Genomic DNA, 23,961 nt, shown 5'->3' with positions numbered 1-23,961 from the left:
GATCGTTTGTTTACTGCTATTGCTTTCTTCATGACTTATACATGTTCTTATGACTATGAGATTATGCAACTCCCGAATACCGGAGGAACACTTTGTGTGCTACCAAACATCACAACATAACTGGGTGATTATAAAGGTGCTCTACAGGTGTCTCCGATGGTACTTGTTGAGTTGGCATAGATCAAGATTAGGATTTGTCACTTTGATCGTCAGAGAGGTATCTCTGGGCCCTCTCGGTAATACACATCACTATAAGCCTTGCAAGCATGATAACTAATGAGTTAGTTACAGGATGATGTATTACGGAACGACTAAAGAGACTCGCCGGTAACGAGATTGAACTAGGTATTGGGATACCGACGATCAAATCTCGGGCAAGTAACATATCGATAACAAAGAGAACAGCGTATAGTGTTGTGCGGTTTGACCGATAAAGATCTTCGTAGAATATGTAGGAACCAATATGAGCATCCATGTTCTGGTATTGGTTATTGACCGGAAACGTGTCTCGGACATGTCTACATAGTTCTCGAACCCGTAGGGTCCGCACACTTAAAGTTCTGTGACGATCGGTTTTATGAGCTTATATGTTTTGATGTACCGAAGGTAGTTCAGAGTCCCGGATGTGATCACGGACATGACGAGGAGTCTTGAAATGGTCGAGACATAAAGATTTATATATTGGAAGCCTATATTTGGATATCAGAAGTGTTCTGGGTGAAATCGGGATTTTACCGAAGTACCGGGGGTTACCGGAACCCCCCCCCCCAGGGGGGGGGGGTTAATGGGCGATGATTGGCCTTAGTGGAAGAGAGGAGGGGCTGCCAGGGAAGGCCGCGCGCCCCCTCTCCTTCTAGTACGAATTGGACAAGGAGGGGGCGGCGCCCCCCTTTCCTTCCTCTCTCCCTCCTCCTTCCCCCTTCTCCTACTCCAACTAGGAAAGGAGGGAGTCCTACTCCCGGTGGGAGTAGGACTCCTCCTGGCGCGCCTCCTCCTGCCGGTCGCCTCTCCCCCCTTTCTCCTTTATATACGGGGGCAGGGGGGCCTCTAGAGACACAAGTTGATCATCGAGATCTCTCCAGCCGTGTGCAGTGCCCCCCTCCACCATAATCCACCTCGGTCATACTATAGCGGTGTTTAGGCGAAGCCCTGCTGCGGTAGCTTCATCAACATCGTCACCACGCCGTTGTGCTGACAAAACTCTTCCCCGAGCTCTACTGGATCGTGAGTTCGCGGGACGTCACTGAGCTGAATGTGTGCTGAACGCGGAGGTGTCGTACGTTCGGTACTGAGGATCGGTCGATCGTGAAGACGTACGACTACATCAACCACGTTGTCATAACGCTTCCGCTTAACGGTCTACGTGAAGGAAATATGCCCTAGAGGCAATAATAAAGTTATTATTTATTTCCTTATATCATGATAAATGTTTATTATTCATGCTAGAATTGTATTAACCGGAAACATAATACATATGTGAATACATAGACAAACAGAGTGTCACTAGTATGCCTCTACTTGACTAGCTCGTTAATCAAAGATGGTTATGTTTCCTAACCATGAACAAGGAGTTGTTATTTGATTAACGGGATCACATCATTAAGTGAATGATCTGATTGACATGACCCATTCCATTAGCTTAGCACCCGATCGTTTAGTATGTTGCTATTGCTTTCTTCATGACTTATACATGTTCCTATGACTATGAGATTATGCAACTCCCGTTTACCAGAGGAACACTTTGTGTGCTACCAAACGTCACAACGTAACTGGGTGATTATAAAGGAGCTCTATAGGTGTCTCCAAAGGTACATGTTGGGTTGGCGTATTTCGAGATTAGGATTTGTCACTCCGATTGTCGGAGAGGTATCTCTGGGCCCTCTCGGTAATGCACATCACATAAAGCCTTGCAAGCATTGCAACTAATGAGTTAGTTGTGAGATGATGTATTACGGAACGAGTAAAGAGACTTGCCGGTAACGAGATTGAACTAGGTATTGAGATACCGACGATCGAACGGGCAAGTAACATACCGATGACAAAGGGAACAACGTATGTTGTTATGCGATCTGACCGATAAAGATCTTCGTAGAATATGTAGGAGCCAATATGAGCATCCAGGTTCCGCTATTGGTTATTGACCGGAGACATGTCTCGGTCATGTCTACATTGTTCTCGAACCCGTAGGGTCCGCACGCTTAAGGTTGCGATGACAGTTATATTATGAGTTTATGCATTTTGATGTACCGAAGGTTGTTCGGAGTCCCGGATGTCATCACGGACATGACGAGGAGTCTCGAAATGGTCGAGACATAAAGATTGATATATTGGAAGCCTATGTTTGGATATCGGAAGTGTCCTGGGTGAAATCGGGATTTTATCGGAGTACCGGGAGGTTACCGGAATCCCCCGGGAGCTAGATGGGCCTTAGTGGGCCTTAGTGGAGAAGAGAAGGGGCATCCCAAAGTGGGCCGCGCACCCCTCCCCTCCCTTGGTCCGAATAGGACAAGGAGAGGGGGCCGGACCCCCTCTCTCTTTTCCCCCCTCCGCGAATCCTATTCCAGCTAGGATTGGGGGGGGATCCTACTCCCAGAGGGAGTAGGACTCCTCCTGGCATGCCTCTCCTAGGCCGGCCGCAACCCCCCCCCCCTTGAACCTTTATATACGGAGGCAGGGGCACCCCAGAGGACACAAGTTGATCCACGTGATCTTATTCTTAGCCGTATGCGGCGCCCCCTGCCACCATAGTCCTAGATAATATTGTAGCGGTGCTTAGGCGAAGCCCTGCGACAGTTGCACACGCGGAATACTCAGGTTATACTTGACGAGCCAAGCATATACAGATATGGCCTCGGAACACGGAGACCGAAAGGTTGAGTGTGAATCATATAGTAGATATGATCAACATAGTGATGTTCACCAATGAAACTACTCCATCTCACGTGATGATCGGACATGGTTTAGTTGATTTGGATCACGTAATCACTTAGAGGATTAGAGGGATGTCTATCTAAGTGGGAGTTCTTTAAGTAAATTAACTGAACTTAAATTTATCATGAAACTTAGTACCTGATAAGTATCTTGCTTGTTTATGCTTGATTGTAGATAGATGGCTCGTGCTGTTGTTCCGTTGAATTTTAATGCGTTCCTTGAGAAAGCAAAGTTGAAAGATGATGGTAGCAATTACACGGACTGGGTCCGTAACTTGAGAATTATCCTCATTGCTGCACAGAAGAATTACGTCCTGGAAGCACCGCTGGGTGCCAGGCCTGCTGCTGGAGCAACGCCGGATGTTATGAACGTCTGGTAGAGCAAAGCTGATGACTACTCAATAGTTCAGTGTGCCATGCTTTACGGCTTAGAAACGGGACTTCAACGACGTTTTGAACGTCATGGAGCATATGAGATGTTCCAGGAGTTGAAGTTAATATTTCAAGCAAATGCCCGGATTGAGAGATATGAAGTCTCCAATAAGTTCTATAGCTGTAAGATGGAGGAGAACAGTTCTGTCAGTGAGCATATACTCAAAATGTCTGGGTATAATAATCACTTGATTCAATTGGGAGTTAATCTTCCAGATGATTGCGTCATTGACAGAATTCTCCAATCACTGCCACCAAGCTACAAGAGCTTCGTGATGAACTATAATATGCAAGGGATGAATAAGACTATTCCCGAGCTCTTCGCGATGCTGGAAGCTGCGGAGGTAGAAATCAAGAAGGAGCATCAAGTGTTGATGGTCAACAAGACCACTAGTTTCAAGAAAAAGGGCAAAGGGAAGAAGAAGGGGAACTTCAAAAAGAACGGCAAGCAAGTTGCTACTCAAGAGAAGAAACCCAAACCTGGACCTAAGCCTGAAACTGAGTGCTTCTACTGCAAGCAGACTGGTCACTGGAAGCGGAACTGCCCCAAGTATTTGGCGGATAAGAAGGATGGCAAAGTGAACAAAGGTATATGTGATATACATGTTATTGATGTGTACCTTACTAATGCTCGCAGTAGCACCTGGGTATTTGATACTGGTTCTGTTGCTAATATTTGCAACTCGAAACAGGGACTACGGATTAAGCGAAGATTGGCTAAGGACGAGGTGACGATGCGCGTGGGAAACGGTTCCAAAGTCGATGTGATCGCAGTCGGCATGCTACCTCTACATCTACCTTCGGTATTAATATTAGACCTAAATAATTGTTATTTGGTGCCAGCGTTAAGCATGAACATTATATCTGGATCTTGTTTGATGCGAGACGGTTATTCATTTAAATCAGAGAATAATGGTTGTTCTATTTATATGAGTAATATCTTTTATGGCCATGCACCCTTGAAGAGTGGTCTATTCTTATTGATTCTCGATAGTAGTAACACACATATTCATAATGTTGAAGCCAAAAGATGCAGAGTTGATAATGATAGTGCAACCCATTTGTGGCACTGCCGTTTAGGTCATATCGGTGTAAAGCGCATGAAGAAACTCCATACTAATGGACTTTTGGAACCACTTGATTATGAATCACTTGGTACTTGCGAACCGTGCCTCATGGGAAAGATGACTAAAACACCATTCTCCGGTACTATGGAGAGAGCAACAGATTTGTTGGAAATCATACATACAGATGTATGTGGTCTGATGAATATTGAGGCTCGTGGCGGATATCGTTATTTTCTCACCTTCACAGATGACTTAAGAAGATATGGGTATATCTACTTAATGAAACACAAGTCTGAAACATTTGAAAAGTTCAAAGAATTTCAGAGTGAAGTAGAAAATCATCGTAACAAGAAAATAAAATTCCTACGATCTGATCGTGGAGGAGAATATTTGAGTTACGAGTTTGGTGTACATTTGAAAAATTGTGGAATAGTTTCGCAACTCACGCCACCCGGAACACCATAGCATAATGGTGTGTCCGAACGTCGTAATCGTACTTTACTAGATATGGTGCAATCTATGATGTCTCTTACTGATTTACCGCTATCGTTTTGGGGATACGCTCTAGAGACGGCCGCATTCATGTTAAATAGGACACCATCAAAATCCGTTGAGACGACGCCTTATGAACTGTGGTTTGGCAAGAAACCAAAGTTGTCGTTTCTGAAAGTTTGGGGCTGCGATGCTTATGTGAAAAAACTTCAACCTGATAAGCTCGAACCCAAATCGGAGAAATGTGTCTTCATAGGATATCCAAAGGAGACTATTGGATACACCTTCTATCACAGATCCGAAGGCAAGACTTTTGTTGCTAAGTTCAGAAACTTTCTAGAGAAGGAGTTTCTCTCGAAAGAAGTGAGTGGGAGGAAAGTAGAACTTGATGAGGTAACTGTACCTGCTCCCTTATTGGAAAGTAGTGCATCACAGAAAACTGTTTCTGTGACACCTACACCAGTTAGTGAGGAAGCTAATGATGATGATCATGAAACTTCAGAACAAGATACTACTGAACCTCGTAGGTCAACCAGAGTAAGATCCGCGCCAGAGTGGTACGGTAATCCTGTTCTGTAAGTCATGCAACTAGATCATGATGAACCTACGAACTGTGAAGAAGCGATGGTGAGCCCAGATTCTGCAAAATGGCTTGAAGCCATGAAATCTGAGATGGGATCCATGTATGAGAACAAAGTGTGGACTTTGGTTGACTTGCCCGATGATCGGCAAGCAATTGAGAATAAATGGATCTTCAAGAAGAAGATTGACGTTGACGGTAATATTACTGTCTACAAAGCTCGACTTGTCGCAAAAGGTTTTCGGCAAGTTCAAGGTATTGACTACGATGAGACCTTCTCACCCGTAGTGATGCTTAAGTCTGTCCAAATCATGTTAGCAATTGCCGCATTTTATGATTATGAAATTTGGCAGATGGATGTCAAAACTGCATTCCTGAATGGATTTCTAGAAGAAGAGTTGTATATGATGCAACCAGAAGGTTTTGTCGATCCAAAGGGAGCTAACAAAGTGTGCAAGCTCTAGCGATCCATTTATGGACTGGTGCAAGCCTCTCGGAGTTGGAATAAATGCTTTGATAGTGTGATCAACGCATTTGGTTTTATACAGACTTTTGGAGAAGCCTGTATTTACAAGAAAGTGAGTGGGAGCTCTATAGCATTTCTGATATTATATGTAGATGACATATTACTAATTGGAAATAATATAGAATTTCTGGATAGCATAAAGGGATACTTGAATAAGAGTTTTTCAATGAAAGACCTCAGTGAAGCTGCTTACATATTAGGCATTAAGATCTATAGAGATAGATCAAGACGCTTAATTGGACTTTCACAAAGCACATACCTTGACAAAATTTTGAAGAAGTTCAAAATGGATCAAGCAAAGAAAGGGTTCTTGCCTATGTTACAAGGTGTGAAGTTGAGTAAGACTCAATGCCCGACCACTCCAGAAGATAGAGAGAAAATGAAAGATGTTCCCTATGCTTCAGCCATAGGCTCTATCATGTATGCAATGCTGTGTACCAGACCTAATGTGTGCCTTGCTATAAGTTTAGCAGGGAGGTACCAAAGTAATCCAGGAGTGGATCACTGGACAGCGGTCAAGAACATCCTGAAATACATGAAAAGGACTAAGGATATGTTTCTCGTATATGGATGTGACAAAGAGCTCATCGTAAACGGTTACGTTGATGCAAGCTTTGACACTGATCCGGACGATTCCAAATCGCAAACCGGATACGTGTTTACATTAAACGGTGGAGCTGTCAGTTGGTGCAGTTCCAAACAAAGCGTCGTGGCGGGATCTACATTTGAAGCAGAGTACATAGCTGCTTCGGAAGTAGCGAACGAAGGAGTCTGGATGAAGGAGTTCATATCCGATCTAGGTGTCATACCTAGTGCATCGGGTCCAATGAAAATCTTTTGTGACAATACTGGTGCAATTGCCTTGGCAAAGGAATCCAGATTTCACAAGAGAACCAAACACATCAAGAGACGCTTCAATTCCATCCGGGATCTAGTCCAGGTGGGAGACATAGAGATTTGCAAGATACATACGGATCTGAATGTTGCAGACCCACTGACTAAGCCTCTTCCACGAGCAAAACATGATCAGAACCAAGGCTCCATGGGTGTTAGAATCATTACTGTGTAATCTAGATTATTGACTCTAGTGCAAGTGGGAGACTGAAGGAAATATGCCCTAGAGGCAATAATAAAGTTATTATTTATTTCCTTATATCATGATAAATGTTTATTATTCATGCTAGAATTATATTAACCGGAAACATAATACATATGTGAATACATAGACAAACAGAGTGTCACTAGTATGCCTCTACTTGACTAGCTCGTTAATCAAAGATGGTTATGTTTCCTAACCATGAACAAGGAGTTGTTATTTGATTAACAGGATCACATCATTAAGTGAATGATCTGATTGACATGACCCATTCCATTAGCTTAGCACCCGATCATTTAGTATGTTGCTATTGCTTTCTTCATGACTTATACATGTTCCTATGACTATGAGATTATGCAACTCCCGTTTACCAGAGGAACACTCTGTGTGCTACCAAACGTCACAACGTAACTGGGTGATTATAAAGGAGCTCTACAGGTGTCTCCAAAGGTACATGTTGGGTTGGCGTATTTCGAGATTAGGATTTGTCACTCTGATTGTCGGAGAGGTATCTCTGGGCCCTCTCGGTAATGCACATCACATAAAGCCTTGCAAGCATTGCAACTAGTGAGTTAGTTGTGAGATGATGTATTACGGAACGAGTAAAGAGACTTGCTGGTAACGAGATTGAACTAGGTATTGAGATACCGACGATCGAATCTCGGGCAAGTAACATACCGATGACAAAGGGAACAACGTATGTTGTTATGCGGTCTGACCGATAAAGATCTTCATAGAATATGTAGGAGCCAATATGAGCATCCAGGTTCCGCTATTGGTTACTGACCGGAGACATGTCTCGGTCATGTCTACATTGTTCTAGAACCCGTAGGGTCCGCACGCTTAAGGTTACGATGACAGTTATATTATGAGTTTATGCATTTTGATGTACCGAAGGTTGTTAGGAGTCCCAGATGTGATCACGGACATGACGAGGAGTCTCGAAATGGTTGAGACATAAAGATTGATATATTGGAAGCCTATGTTTGGATATCGGAAGTGTTTCGGGTGAAATCGGGATTTTACCGGAGTACCGGGAGGTTACCTGAACCCCCCGGGAGCTAGATGAGCCTTAGTGGGCCTTAGTGTAAAAGAGAAGGGGCAGCCCAAAGTGGGCCGCGCGCCCCTCCCCTCCCTTGGTCCGAATAGGACAAGGAGAGGGGGCCGTCCCCCCTCTCTCTTTTCCCCCCTCCGCGAATCCTATTCCAACTAGGATTGGGGGGATCCTACTCCCAGAGGGAGTAGGACTCCTCCTGGCGTGCCTCTCCTAGGCTGGCCGCAACCCCCCCCCCCCTTGAACCTTTATATACGGAGGCAGGGGCACCCCAGAGGACACAAGTTGATCCACGTGATCTTATTCTTAGCCGTGTGCGGCGCCCCCTGCCACCATAGTCCTCGATAATATTGTAGCGGTGCTTAGGCGAAGCCCTGCGACAGTGGTACATCAAGATCGTCACCACGCCGTTGTGCTGACGAAACTCTTCCCCGACACTTTGCTGGATCAGAGTTCGGGGATCGTCATCGAGCTGAACGTGTGCTAGAACTCGGAGGTGACGTAGTTTCGGTGCTTGATCGGTCGGGCCGTGAAGACGTACGACTACATCAACCAAACGCTTCCGTTGTCGATCTACAAGGGTACGTAGATCACACTCTTCCCTCGTTGCTATGCATCACCATGATCTTGTGTGTGCGTAGGAAATTTTTTGAAATTACTACGTTCCCCAACACTACGAGGGTACGTGGACGACACTCTCCCCTCTCATTGCTATGTATCATCATGATCTTGCGTGTGCGTAGGAAATTTTTTGAAATTACTACGTTCCCCAATACCTTTTTGGATGTAAATAATTATTTGGAAATATGCATGGGTATCAGGTCTTACTCTCACATCCTTGTACATGTGCATGATATCTCATCTTATAATAAACATAGTCCTGGAAGACACCCGTTACGATATGCTCACAACACGATGAAGTGGAAGATGTTTACAAAGTACGTCAAGACTAGTCATGACCTGCATCAAGAGTCAGTTGTCCAATCGATGGCTGTTACCGTCACATGGAGTTACCTCGGTTATTAAGAAATACGTGACATAAGAACATTGGGTGTTCAATGACTACACCTCATTTGTCCCCAAGGAATTGCTTTCCGCTACCGCACTAATCATTTCTTTCACCAGTGTTTATAATAGTGTTCTATGCATCCTCACTTCTTACGTCCTCCTTGAACGATCTACGGGTTCCTGGGTACCTGCAGGGCCTTAGAACGAGAAGAATACAAAAGACGACTCCATTGTGAAGCGCGCGTACAAATAACTATGATCAAGCAAAGTCAGTCCAACAACTCTGTGCACAAATACATAGGGTTGCGAGGCCTTGCCTCAACTCATTGCCTTAAGGACTTACTCACACATCATGATCGGATCACAAGAACAAATCATTGAAGATGACATAAAGATGAATGATTGATTGGATAATTTGTCTTATAATAGTTGTCGATTGCGATGGACCGATTACAAGTATGACTAACTTGGAGAGAATGGCTCTAGTGATGAAGGTGGTGATGGCTATGGATATGAGATGAGAAATTGCGGTGATTAGGGTTTGTAGATGGCTTCTGGTTCTCCGTTTCATCGATGGGCGGCTCTCTGTTGCGAATGAGACTTGACATTTTATGCCTGGTTGGATGTCAGGGTGTCGATGGAAAATGGTACGACCATGGGTATGAGCACATCAACTTCATATTACTTCATTTATATGGGCCTAGAGGAAAGCATTGTGTTATAAAAAAATTATAGTGGGAGGCCGGGGTGACAGAAATGACTGTTCCCTAAGTCAACGAATTACAACATAAGGATTGAATAGGGACCCTAGAGAAAGTTCTGTCTGTGGTTAGATTTGATGCCTTAATAAATGTTAGTGGCTGCGGATGGTTGCAGAGAGCACTATCATAAGTATGTGTAAGTATATGATTTTGCGGCACATAGTAGACTCTATCCACATGTTCGGGCTCAAAACCTAGGCCCATGCCTGGCTGGGTCGGGCTTTTCCGGGCCAGGTTTCCCATGGCGAGTTATACATGCAATGATCTGCCTTCTCTCTCTCTAGTTAGTACACGAAATATTTTCATAGCACCCAAAGGCCGCCTGGTCTCTGATATAGATTAGTCCTGGACGACAAAGCGCCATTGGATAGGTGACACCATATGTGTGCAACCCGGTACAGAGATTGTATGTTCGATCTTTCGTTAGAGCGACTGTATGAGAGAGAAAATCGTCGTAGTTGGGAGGTTGTAAATTCCTAGTTGTGGGGATCTACGCCAACGGTCTTCACCAACTCTACTTCCTATGGACTACGAGTTGATAACGATCAGATCAAACCTTGTATGCATCCTCATAGTGGTCCTAGGCTGGTGCGTAGGATGGAATTCTTTTATTTTCTGCTGCATTACCCTACACACACAACATAGGTCAAGCAACAATAATCAATGCAAGTCATTATGGAATTAACAACTATGAGATATCCTCGCCATCCTTAAGAACATTTAATCATCATAAGTAACACCACCAGCTTGCTCTTGACCTTACAAAGGAATGGGTCATTTGCTGCACTTTTTTACTTTTTATTTTTATTGGGTTACCTCTCCACCGTCACAGGTCACAACACAGCTACATCTTTCAGCATTTATAGTAAACCTTTACTATTTATGCACTTACCAATTCCTTCAGCTCCATGTGGGATCCGTATTCTTACTTATCGAAAATATCTACAATTGATCCCCTACACTTGTGGAATATTAGGCGGGTAAAGATAGAAAGTTGCGGAACATTATCTGGAAAGTGAATGTGTATCAAAAGATTATAACTTTCTCTTGGAGTGTGGCGACAAATAGTCTGACGGTTCAAGTAAACAGAGTGACACACTACAAGCCCGTTTAGGTACGTGTGCTATTTGTGGTGATGAAGATGGGGATACCTTGCATGCCCTTATGTCTTGTACAAAGGCACGCACGGGAGATACTTGGGTTCTCCCAGAGGAGGATATTTTCTGGATTAGCTCTTTATTTTGCTTGATGATGTGAGCACCCACATGCAGTCTCTTTTGGAGACTTTGGTACTTAAGAAATGGTGTGATTTTTGAAAAGGAAAGGGGGCTCATCCACTTTGTGGTTGTTTTATGGAGAGATATTTGTCTTCCTATGCTGGCTGCCAAGGCATTTCAACCATGAAAATCATGGAGAAGGGCAAGGTTGTGTGGCCTGACTACGGTTTTGATCCCTCTAAGATGATTAAGCATGAAGCATGGGTGCCTCCTTCGCCTGATTCTTTAAAATTAGGACCTTGATAAGTGTCACAACTGTGGCACAAACACATGCAACTTCAAACGTTTTTCAAGGCAAGTATAGTGACGCGAGGATGACAGCTTTAGTTGTCAAGCATGTCAACCTTCTTTTCGAATGGTAAATTTCAGTTTATTTTTTCTTTTCGAATGGAAACTTCAGTTGTAAAAAACATCAGGTCTGGAGTGCTTTGTGCCACACGTGTGACACTTATCATTTGGGTAAAATTAATGTGGTTGTCGCTTTTCTATGGGATTGTGGTATCGTGGCTAGAGAATCTGTCGGCAAGGTGCCCTTATCGGCTTGGGATTTTATTCTTAAGTGCTTAAGTGTGAGAAAATAGAGCTTTGTGAGTGGATGGCAGGGCTCTACATCAGTATCACTTGTATCAACCATTTTTCTAGAAACTGATGGCTTATTTGTGTATTCTATCCTTTCAAATTAAACTTCAGACAAGTTGGCCCTTATTGATTTGAAGATAGTGATGCTGGCGATCACAAAGCTTTTTCAGAGTTTCAATTTGATCAAGATTAGCATGCAAGCAAACACGTATTTAGAAGGGAGAGAGAGGATTGGTGGAATAGTTCGTTGTATTGCTTGAGCCTCGTGGGCATATATATAGGAGTACAATGATCTACTTGGAGTACAAGACAAGCCAGAACAAATCCTAGTCTATCTCGTCTTTCCTAATAATCATGATACTCAACATCCCCTCGCAATCACAACGGTAGCGACGCAGACGGTGAGATTGGAGAAGAATCCGGAGGCAAGTCGACGGACACACCCCCCCACAGTCGTAACGGGCGATGCATCACGGAGTCGTGGCTGGAGTGGAAACCGACGAGGTTGCTCAAGCAAGGCAGTAGCCCTTTGTGTCATTGTCGAGGTAGCCGAGAGCGTGGGTGGTGGAGCCATGGTCGAGGTAGCCGTGCGAAGAATGTCGTGGTCGATGTCAAGTCGGGGTGGCCGGTGTCAAGGAAGTCGTCGTGGAGCTGCGGGCACAAGGGGCATCGAGTTAGCATGGGCGCAGTGGTGTTGAAGTAGTGGTGCGCCAGGAAGAAGATGTCGTTGACGACGCATCGCAGCGGGTTTGCCAAGCCCGGGGAAACATCATGGATGAAGGCACGCATCGGTGTTGCTAGCACCGCGCATGCGTAGACGGACGAAGACGAAGTTGACGAAGCGCCGACCAGGCTTGCCAGGCCCAGGGACACATCGTGGATGAAGGCACGCATCGGTGTTGCCAGCACCGGGCATGCATAGACGAGGGACCTGCATGAGCTGTACGCCAAGTCGGAGAAGTCGGAGAGGCCAGCAGAGAAGAACTCGACGACGATTGCGGCATCCATCGGCACGGGGCCAATGTTACCAACGGTGGTCGGAGTAGACGAAGTGGTCGGGGTAAATGATGGCGACGCTGACAACAGGCTGGTGATGTACGAAGACGAAGGAGGTGGACGGGCGGCTGCGGCGGCTATGGGGGTAGCGGCGGCGGCGACCAAAGAAGAGCGACGGTGGCCTGACGGCAGCGGCGGCTAGGTTAGGAGCGTTGGGCGGTGCTCGAAGTAGGCGAAGAATCCTGACAACGTCATGAAGACCGGCGCGGACGATGGCGTCCCCGCGCCAAGAGAGACGGCGCGGCGCATACCACGGGAGGTCGACGTGCGGTGAAGGCGGAGTGGACCGCGGGCCGCGGTGCTATGGCCTGAAGGGGCGACCCAGCGCCGGCGGGTAGGTTGGGGCGACGGCAGGAAGACCTCGGGGCGGCGGCGGGACCGCGGGTTGCGGCGCTATGGCCCGAAGGGGCGGTGCAGCGGCGGAGCGCGGGTCGGTGTAACCGCACGGACGGCCTCGGGGGCGGCGGCTGCAACCGCATATCGCGGCACTACGACCCGTAGGGGCGACGTAGCGGCGACGCACGAGTCGATGCAGCCGCGAGGAGAACCACGGGGTGGCGGCGCTGCGGCCCGATGGGGCGACACAACGGCAGCCTGATGCTCGATCGGCGGAGAGGCACGCTGTACTTGGGACGATCTTCACGGGACCTGCGGAGGCGCGCATAACTGATGGGCCAGGTAGGTCGCACGGCGTAGGTGAGGCGGATTGCGGCGGTGAACGGGTGATCAAGCCGATCACGCGCGAGGTCGGGGACGCCGCTTGGTGGAGGCGGGGTGGCGGCGGAGTCCGAGATGAAGCCGGCGGTGGCAGACGGCGTGGGACGTCGTGTGGACGAGCGCGTCAGCACTAGCACCCAGGCTGCCAAAGCAGCACCGGTGCCCGGGCAGCGAGGCCCGAGTGACCAACGTAGCAGCGGGGGCCGAGCTGAGGCACCCGATGAGCCTGATGCAGTCGGCGCGACGCAGCCGGGGACGAGGCCGGCAAGGTAGACCGCCGGACCGTCGTGCAGACACGATGGAGGCGGGTGACATGGATCGATGGGCGGGCGACGGCTATGATTGGCCGTCGCATGGCGCGAGGCTGCCGGGTCGGGATGATGCAGGTTTCCCGGACGGAGTAGGGCGGTGACGGCTGGCGCAGGTCGACGAGCGGACCGACGCGCGGACAGCGGCTGGCCTTGACGGGCCGCCTTGGCGCACGTGGATGCCAGGTCGGAGGAAAGGCCGACTGGTCGCGCTAGTGTTGGAGTAGAGGCACTCGGGGGTCGACGGCGGCGATGGGCGACGCAAACCAATCAAGATTAGATTGGAAAACCAAAAAGAAAAACGCCGATCAAAACGACCGGCAAGAGAGCGAAAAAACCCGAAGCAAGAGCTCGGGAAAAAGACTCTCTAGGACAGCCGGCCAACACGGCCGGCGGACAAACCCTAGGTACGGGCGGGGCGGCCCCCGGCGGCGGTCATCGAGGCCGGCCGCCCAGGGGCGGCGCGCAGGTGCAGAAGCAGCGGCGGCTAGGGTTTAGGATCAACTTGCGATATATACCAAGTTAGAAGGGAGAGAGAGGATTGGCGGAATAGTTCGTTGTATTGCTTGAGTCTCGTGGGCATCTCTACTCCTAATGGAGCAGTTGGTAGTCTCGCTTCCAGGTTTTTTTTCGTCCCACCACTTTCGTCCGGGTTTTTTCGTAGGTTAACCGTCGTAGATTTTTTTTATGCTGGTTTCTTATTCACCGGTTTATTTACCCCTCAGCTCTTTCCTTGCAAATCAGCACTTTCCATACGTGCACGCAATCACGGATCTAAATTTACTAACTTATCCAAATCAACCGATACCTTCCATTATTGCAAATTTCTTTAGGAAACAAATAATAGATTTTAAGGAAACAAATAAAAGATTTTAAAGACGCATCATACTTTACTAACAATCACTAAAAATCAAATCTAAATTAATTAACCTTACCTTAAATCACTCAATCACTTTAATTAGAAAACATTTTCTCTACTTCTAATGGAGCAGTTGGTAGTCTCCGCCGGTCAATTTTCGTCCCACCTTCCACGTTTTTTTTTCGTCGGCTGTTTTTCGTTTCACCTCGCATCGCAGCACCCGCTGCAAAACGAGAAAAAAAACCGTACGCCTCCGCTCCTCTCTCAATCCACCCCTCGCAATGCCACCTCTCTCTCCCTCTTAGGGTGCCCTCAAGCGAGGTCTCCAGATCCCTTCGCCGCCAGCCTCCGATCTCCTCCCCGGCTCCCAGCGCCGCCCGCCCCCATCTCCTCCCCCGATCCCGGCGCCACCCGCCCCCACCCTTTCCCTCACTCCCGGCGCCGCCCCGCGATCCATTGCATCACAGTGGGACGAGTCATGGCAATGGTGACGGCGGCCGACATGGTGTCCCGGCCGCCGCATGTCTCCCTCCTCCCGCGATCCCGGCCGTTGCATGTCTCCCTCCTTCCCCGATCTTGGTCGCCGCATGTCTCCCTCCACCTGCGGCCGCACCTCTGCCCCTCGCCTCCCGCATCAGCGCCAAAAGCCTTTTACGTCACGGATCCGAGAGACTGGAGGCCGATCTTGCCGGTGAGGAGACGGTGGCGGCGCCGACGAGCCGCCCCCCTTGGCGCCGTTGCCGCTGGGCACCGAGACAAAGGAGTGGTGGATGCCAATGCCTCGAGGCCTGCCTCAAGTACAGATCATCAGCGGCAAATATTCAATCAACATACAACCACTGAGGGGATCCATCGGTGGTATTCCTATTGCTCTCGCAGTCTCTACATTTCATCCTTTTTTTTGGATTTTGCGATATTTTCAAATAGGAGATGGGCAACAATGCTTTTTCTCCATGCTAGCAATATGAATGATGAAGGAGAAGAGCAACGAACACAAATCTTCCCCACGGCTATTGATTTTATGCACATCGGCTGCATCATGTGATATGGTAAACCAACAGAGGTATATGGATAATCCAAACTGCTTATTTTTCGTCCGACACCGCCCCACCTTCAGTGACCTGATTGCTAGCAAAATGTCACAACAGGTTTGTTTCGAAGTATCAGTTCAAAATATGACGATTGAATAAAAAAACACTATCTTATTTTTGTCTCACGGATCATACTTTAAAGTTAATAATTTTTATAATGCTCTGTAATAGAGTCGTGTTGGTTGTGTAATTCTTGAGTGAGTTACATGTTCTCTCCATCACCCCCTTTATTTTTTGCAAATCAATTGCCTTCTTCATGTGTTTCAGCTGCTAGGACTGAAGGCCGAAGTAATGTATGTTTAATCTCAACAATTTAATTATAAGTGTAATTAATTCATACCATCTCTGAAACATTCAGTTCTAATTGGTTGCATACTTGCCAAAGATCATATGACACAGTAGCCATGGACACCACATCAGCTTGGGAACATGGCCACAACAGATTGGTATCTTCTCTTCTGAAATTGGTTGCATACTTGCCAAAGGTCGCATGACTCAGCAGCCATGGACGCCACATCTGCTTGGGAATGTGGCCGCAACAGATTGGTATCTTCTCTTCTGAAATCCAATAGCAGCCGTCCATTTGTTTGCTGATATGCCTGACTGAATTTGCAAAGAGTTATCAAGTCTGTATTTGCGAGAGTTTCTCATTGTCTGATTGATGTGACTATCAGGTATTTGTTGGATGGCAACTCTAAGCTGCATGCATGTTCATTGGGAGAATCATGATGAATCTTTGATGAACACTGTCAAAGATGAAAAGGCGAATTCTTCGATTCCCTGGGTTGTCAGGGATTTTGTACTTCCAGCAGGTTTTCTAGGTGAATGTTGGCATCCCCATGTGGTTTGGTTATGCATCTATGCATTGCTTTTGCTCTGTCATGGAGTACTAACTGTGGAGGTTCAGGTTTACAATCTTAGAAATGCAGTGATTGATGTGTTTTCTAATCGTAATGCAGCAAACAAATTGTTTTGCAAGTTATGTACTTTAATTATCTGTATCTTACCATTCTTACCAAGTACTGTCAAATGTACAGCTTGATTTTGTATATGTATTTCCCTCAGTTTCTTGTAGGTTCCTGCATAAGAGGTCATTATTGCAGAGTTGGAGACTGACACTATGTTTATCAGGTAATCGTTTGAAACTATATACCACTTCAACCTATAACTCTTTGTTGTCCCTCTTTATATTCCAGAATTTATTTTGGATGATTACCTGCAGTACATGCTATTGGAATTCCCAACAAACTTGACAGGATGGATCAGTCACACGTTGGTTACATCAAGTCTTCTAAAGGTATCCCGTAATCTATTAATCAAGATGTTTGCATAACTAAATAATGTTGTAGTGACTGAACGATTACCTGATAAATTAAGTTCAGTAAGTATATCATTTACAGTAGCATCTTATTCTTATGTGATGTAATATATGATCATATGGATTGCAGTATTTGATAGCTCCAAAATAACTTCAAGATTTTGCCACGTGCTCTCAAACAATCGTAGTCCGAAAATTTGGTGGCCAGTTGCTGCTATCTCTACTCTGCTTCGTCCTTTCGTAATGGCAATAAGAAATCTTGATTGCTGCCGACATGAAATTCTAACTGAATTTCTTATTCAGCGGGCAAATCCAACATCTTTTTGTACTGTATTTGCATGTTCCAGGATAATTTGGTGGCAAAAGAGCTACGTCGTTTCTCACTAGACCAACAGACAATAGTAGTGATACCTTTGCATTTATATAGTACCATATTTACTCATCTGTATACACTGTTCATTTCATTCCTCACACCACAAGTATCTAACGGCCGGATAGGTCCAGTCCAGCCGAGACACATATATTCCAGTCCAACATACTCCCTCCATCCAAAAAAGCTTGTCCCAAGCTTTTTCGGATGGAGGGAATATATAGTCCAGTCACACATGCTCTAACGTGATTTCACGAGAGACAGTTAGGCCAGCAACGGTATCCGTAAAGAATAGCGACAGCTAAAGGAAACCATTCAGCAGGTAAGAATGAGATAGACTTTTCAGTGCCAGGCAACCATTGCGCTGTAGAGAAGTGGAACAACATTCATGGTACTGCTATTGTTAATCGAAAGAACTTTCTTTTGTTAACATGGTACCCACTAACGTGTGCATATGCATTTTTCTCCTGTAGTCCTAGAGGGATAAAGACACATATAATTACGATGGAGGTGACAGGCCTGAAAATGTGAGAATTGAAGCAATATATTCCCTTGTATATATGTTTTCTCTTTTGAAATATCTCAATAGTTTTCCAATTTGTTTCCTGTAAATCTCATATTTTAATACTCCTTAGACCTTAGTAATGCATAGGTGTAATATTTGTTGATATTGCAATTTTGAAGGATCTGCTTTTCTTGTATAGATCTATTTTTTTAATCTTGAAGGCAGTACGAGAGGCCCTAATGACATATATACAGTACTAACAAGAATATGGGGGCTTTCATAACTTGAGGTAGCTTCCATCTTCTTGTTGTGTATTTATTTTTCTTAGATGAAAATCTTACACCAAGAAGTGGGGTCTCTCAGAAAATTATCATTGTTATTCTCCTTTTCATTGTTTGGGCTTTTTTTTCTCAATATATGCTTCTACAAAAAAAAGTAGGTCGGCCCCATGTTGCCACCGTGGCCGGTGACTCGGGTGGATCCAATACCCCCGGCCTCCAGGGTCACCGTGTCCTCTCTCCGTTACCTCCTTCGTCGCCGGAGGATGCTGACGGGCTAAGCCTAGGCGGTCGACGATGATGGCGGAGGCTCCTGCCTTCACTGCATCGGTGGATCACGCGGAATCTCTGGGCACATGGAGCATTGCCAAAACCAGCGCCAGGGTGGCGCTCGGCTGACTCCCGACGTTGGTTCCACACAAACACCTGGGGAGGGGAACTATATGTTACAATCTGAAAATGGCTAAGGAGACATCAGATCTACCTTCTTGGCTCGGAGGGTGTCATGGGTGGCGCACAACTCCCCCCATCGACAGAAACACATGGGGAGGGGAACAGAACAGAGAGCGGGGCGGTTGGCGGGGGACTCCTCGGCGGTCCGTGGGGAAATACAATGTGAAGAAGAGAGTGCGACATGACGAAGGTGAGATGGGCGTTATCTGGTTTCAATGGAGAAGGCTCCAGTGAAAAATGTCTCGTTATGACGGGAAACGAGCGGGGAGGTGAGGGTTCGGCAGGGAAAGAGAAGGGTGCGTCGTGGGTGTGGTTTTTTTTTAATTTGTTCGGCCCGCACTTGTTAGAGATAACATGGCAGATAGTCTGGATAACCATATTTCTTCCTCACATATGGATATGCATGGATTTGAAGATACCCTATTCTCCAGACGGTTGAATTTTGGGGATCCTGCTAGATGTCCGTTTGATGTACGTTCACACTTGAACGTAGGAGGAAGAAATGAGCTTCCACTTTAGAATTTAATTATTTTTTGATTTATTTATATGCATTGTAGCCCGTAGCAACGCACGGGCGTTCTACTGGACTGACATAAAATAGTGAGTTCAAAATTTCCATGTTTAGTTTTGACTGATGTTATGGTTCTTCATTGAGTTTTGTTCCAGGTATTTACCTAGATCCTTGAGATGCTATTCGTATTGGCCTGAATGCAGTTGAATTCTGAATCATAAACAAGCTGGGAGATTTGTCTTCCACATAGTAGGTGCTGATGCTTATGATTTTCTTCAAAAAAGATATGGGAAAGGCTAACCCAATATTTTAGTTTTCACTATGAGGACCATGTACATAATTGACCATATAGTTCAAAAAAGATCTATTGATGAAGGTTTGTTTGAGTTCCACTATTTCAGTTCACACATGTACATGTTCTGTATTTTTTGCAGTTTTTAGTGCATGCTCGGAGAACAAGATAAGAGGAGAGGCTTGAATCTTGAGATGACAAGGGTAGTCACCTTCTGCGACTAAAGGTTCAGTTTCATACTTCTGATGATATTGTTCGGATGATTGCCCTTGTACTATTCTTTTTAGTACGTACTAAAATATCTTGTTGTACGAAAATCTGATTTCTACTAAAACTTTGTCAAGTGGCTCATTTTTCTTGTACTAATATCTGAATTTTTTTTACTGATTACTGAAATGTACCTTGTTACTAAAACTTCATAGGAAGGAGGTCAATGAAGCAAAAGGCACGAAAAGGAAGGAGCAGCGCCACAGGGACGATGTTGTCGGCAGCGCTTTGGAAGGATTCGCTCCAGAGAAGTTACGGTAGTCGGCCATCGCCCAGGGGAAGCGGGGAGGATGTCGTTCGAAACGCCTGGGTCTAGAGGAGTGTGTTCAGGTGGTGCCCGAGGATGGCGACGAGCAATTGGGTTGGGCATTTGTCAACGTGATGGTGTCGTTGCTCAAGGTACCAACACCCTTGTTTTGACCCAATGTTTCTCGGCTAGCTGTGCATGGCTGGAACTGTTTGGTGCATATAGGGGACGGCTCATGCCATTCACTTCCAAAGCAATAAGGTAGCCATCCATGTCACTGTGGCTTGCTGTTAGTTTTTTTTTTGGATTCCATAGGTGTTTCTTAATGCATCAATCATTTTCAATTAGGACGGGAGTCTGAAAAATGTTGTAAGATTATCGCCATTTTTTTAAACTACAAAAGTCCAAAGATTAGAAGCATGATCTTTTATTTTTCATGTTGCTCTACCTCTGTAGTGTCAAATCATAGGAACTTTTATCACACATGCTAATTTATCCTTGATGGCAAATAATCCGAACAAAATATTCGGAAGTAATGGAGGCCTCGCCATAGTAAGGGGGAAAATTGTGGGAGTGGACGCACATCATGTAGGCGAGACGGCAGAGTTCGTGGTTGTACTGGCCATGAGTGGGCATAAACCACTTTACACTAATTACTTTACATTAATATTATTGTTTGCAGACTTGAAAGGAGAAAATATTGGCAAAAAGTCCCTCAAAGTTCGTAGTCTGGGTGTAGAAGGTTTGGGGATTTTGAGCCGGATGGGCCATTGATAGTTGCGGTTGGCTTGGATAGGGAATGTAGAGATAGTAAGTGAAGAGGAGCAGGAGAACGAAGACGAAGAAGAATAATGGTTTATAGGCAGAAAAAAATTAAGAATGTTGCTTAATGTGCATGAGGATCCAAACAATGTATATTTGACACGATTAAAATTGACTCATGTCGAGCCTCAGGGTGGTGGTGGAGCGGTCATGGTGGACGGTTATTGTGCAAGAATTTGTTAAACGCATCAAATAGATATTAATTTGTAACAAATTTTTAGTTCGATCATCGCACTATATGTATGCATTGTCAAATTGCCTTTTATTAACAGTTTACAATGTAAGTTAAGTGGACTTAAATTATTACTCGATTATACCTGTGCTATCTTTTTTTACATGCATTATGTTTACATAATTCCAGCAAAATATTTCAAGAGCTCGTGGCAACGCACGGGCATTATACTAGTATATATAGGAGTACAATGATCTACTTGAAGTACAAGACAAGTCGGAACAAATCCTAGTCTATCTCGTCTTTCCTAATAATCACCATACTCAACACACGTGGCTCGTGAAATTGCAAAGTCTTTGGTAGTGGTTCTGATGGTTTTCTTTTTGACGAAAAAGCTGCAGGAGCTGAATTTCATTGATGAAGAAGGAAAGTAGGTCTATGTTGTTACAAGTAGATGGCACCGGCAGCCATCCTGTACAAGCCAGTTAAGAGCTACTCAAGGGCGGTCAAAGAACTTCGACATCGGCTTAAGCCCAGCATACAGCCAACATCTGGCCTCGTCTAGTATCCTGTGATGAACTTGTGTTATAGAGCTTGCTATGGCATTGAAAATCCTTGCGTTGTGTTCCTTCTAGAGGCACCAGGCGACCAGCAGGCACATGACCCTCCAGGTGGGTCTGTTGGCCTTCGGCAATGAGGAGGTCTGCCTTCGGAATCGCTGCCGCAGGCGCCCCCGGTCGTGCAATTGAATGTCATCGTCTGGAGGCCCCAGCGTAGCCGCCGTTCTTGTCCAGACCATGGTGGAGAAAGGGCAGTTGGCGATGAGATGCATTGCCGTCTCTGGAGCTTGCTGACAAAATGGGCAGAGGGGGTCATGTGGGATTTGCCGCTTCGCCAGGTTGTCCGCCGTGAGGCACTTTCCCCTGAGCAGTAGCCAAGAAAACGCCTTTGCTCGCGGCGCCGCCTTGGCCTTCCAGATGATTTCGTTATCTGTGGACTGGATGGATCCCTGGAACAACATGTGGTAAGCCGACGTCACCGTGTACTCCCCAGAAGCAGTCCATTTCCATCTTATCGAGTCTGGTATGCCCTCTCGGAAGACGATCGTCTTTGTTGCATCCCAGAGCTAACAGAGTTCTCGTAGGGCAGCCGGCGGGGGGTTGGCCTTGACGTATTGCATCCATCTGTCGTCCGTGATCGCCTGGCGTAGCGATAGGCGGCGCCCATTGCAGTGCCGGAAGAGGTTAGGCCAGCGGTCAGCTGGACGACATCCGTCCGCCTAGTGGGAGCGCCAGAAGTTAGCCCTGGAGCCGTCGCCAACATCGATCGCCGTGGAGGCTCTGAAAACACACTCGGCCATGGGGTCAGTGGGTAGGGTGAGCTCACGCCATGGCCTACCATCGTCAGTCCAGGTCCTCCAGTGCCAGCGCGCTCGAAGGGCCGCTCCATGCAGCTGCAGCTCGCTGATCCCCAAGCCACCGAAAGCCCTCAGTTTGCAGACGTCTCGCCAGCGCACAAGGCACCTGCCAGCCGGAGAAGTCTCGTCTGCCGCCCACATGAATCCTGGACGCAGCCTATCCACCATCTTGAGAAACCACTTTGGCGGAGCAAGGGCCATGACTCTATAGATGGCCATGGCTGACAAAGCAGTCCGCACTAACTCAATTCTGACAGGCAGGGCGATCAATTTTGCTTTCCATCCTCGCAGTTGCTTTGCCAGGGAGTCAAGTACGGGTTGCAAGTCATCTTTCCTGAGCCGGCCGTCCGATAATGACAGTCCCAGGTAGGTGACTGGGAATGCCTTAGTCACACATTATGTATCTTGCATGGAGCATCAATGTGCACGTCCTCACATCTGATGGGCGTGACAGCGCTCTTGGCCCAGTTCGTTCGCAAGCCTGTCGCCGAATGGAAGGTGCCGAGTAGGCTAATCGCAGCATGGAGTTCTTTCCTTGAGGGATTGATGAAAGCTATCATGTCGTCAGCGTACATGGACACTCGGAAAGGCATGACCTGCTTCCCAATATCTGCCAGGACCTTGCTTCTGCAGGCCGCATCGAAAAGGGCAGCTAGGGCATCCATGGCAAGGACTGTTAAAGTATTCCTTTTGTCTGTATTTTATGTAATAGGAAACTAGCACAATATCCCACCGAATATCGTTTTATGATTTGGTTGAGGATTTTCTTTGATTCACCTTGATTAGCCAGGCATGTAATCCTATATATTGTGAATACAAGAACCGCCCCAAGTGTGGTGTGAATCACAGAATCCTATTCTGTTTCTTGATATCAGACTAACACACGATCCTCCTAATCGCCTAGCTTGCTCCAGCCATGTCCACCGAACCCAACACCAGCTCCTCCCTCACCTCCACAACCCTCCCGGCCTCCATGAAGTCCACCAACGGCGCCCTGGTCACTGCCGTCATGCCCGCCGCTGCGTCCCTAGTGGTCAACATCACGAGTGTCCGTAACCATGTCCTTGTGATGCTGGACCTCCACGCCTCCAACTTCACCAAGTGGAGGATGCTCATTTGCGTGCTTCTCGGCAAGTACGATCTGCTTTCCCACATCAATACCGTCACTGCCGAGGCGGACCGCACCACGGACTGGGTTTGCGAGGACTACATCGTCCGCTCGTGGCTCTATGGGTCCATCTCGGACGAGATCCTTGACATAATCATGGTAGAGGACCAGACGACGCACGACGCTTGGACTCTCATCACCAACTTGTTTCTTGATAATCAGATGACCCGCGCTGTTTATCTCGAGGCGGAGTTCCGCAGCCTCGTCCAGGGCAAGCTCTCCATCACCGCCTACTGCCACCGTCTGAAGGCGCTCTCTGACGCCCTCAGTGACGTTGGCACCCCCATATCCGACCATACGCTTGTCCT

General features: G+C 46.6%; 1 long non-coding RNA gene across 14 annotated transcripts; it reads left to right on the top strand.

The window, feature by feature from the left end:
* Nucleotides 1–14,989: 14,989 nt before the first annotated feature.
* LOC123086693 (uncharacterized) lies at nt 14,990–23,334 on the top strand. Of its 14 annotated transcripts, XR_006441078.1 has the most exons (11): nt 15,002–15,600; nt 15,703–15,805; nt 16,101–16,126; nt 16,219–16,379; nt 16,508–16,964; nt 17,056–17,130; nt 18,226–18,315; nt 19,424–19,521; nt 19,703–19,786; nt 19,983–20,335; nt 21,464–23,333. It is a non-coding gene; the product is annotated as an uncharacterized lncRNA (long non-coding RNA). The 14 variants fall into 14 exon arrangements; XR_006441074.1 differs by having other exon boundaries at nt 14,990–16,126; nt 21,464–22,851; nt 22,940–23,333; XR_006441073.1 differs by having other exon boundaries at nt 14,997–16,126; nt 21,464–22,092; nt 22,218–23,332.
* The last annotated feature ends 627 nt before the right edge of the window (nt 23,335–23,961 follow it).

Source organism: Triticum aestivum, chromosome 4A (assembly GCF_018294505.1).
Source record: "Triticum aestivum cultivar Chinese Spring chromosome 4A, IWGSC CS RefSeq v2.1, whole genome shotgun sequence".
Classification (NCBI taxonomy): Eukaryota; Viridiplantae; Streptophyta; class Magnoliopsida; order Poales; family Poaceae; genus Triticum; species Triticum aestivum.
This window is presented reverse-complemented; position numbering and strand designations above follow the sequence as displayed.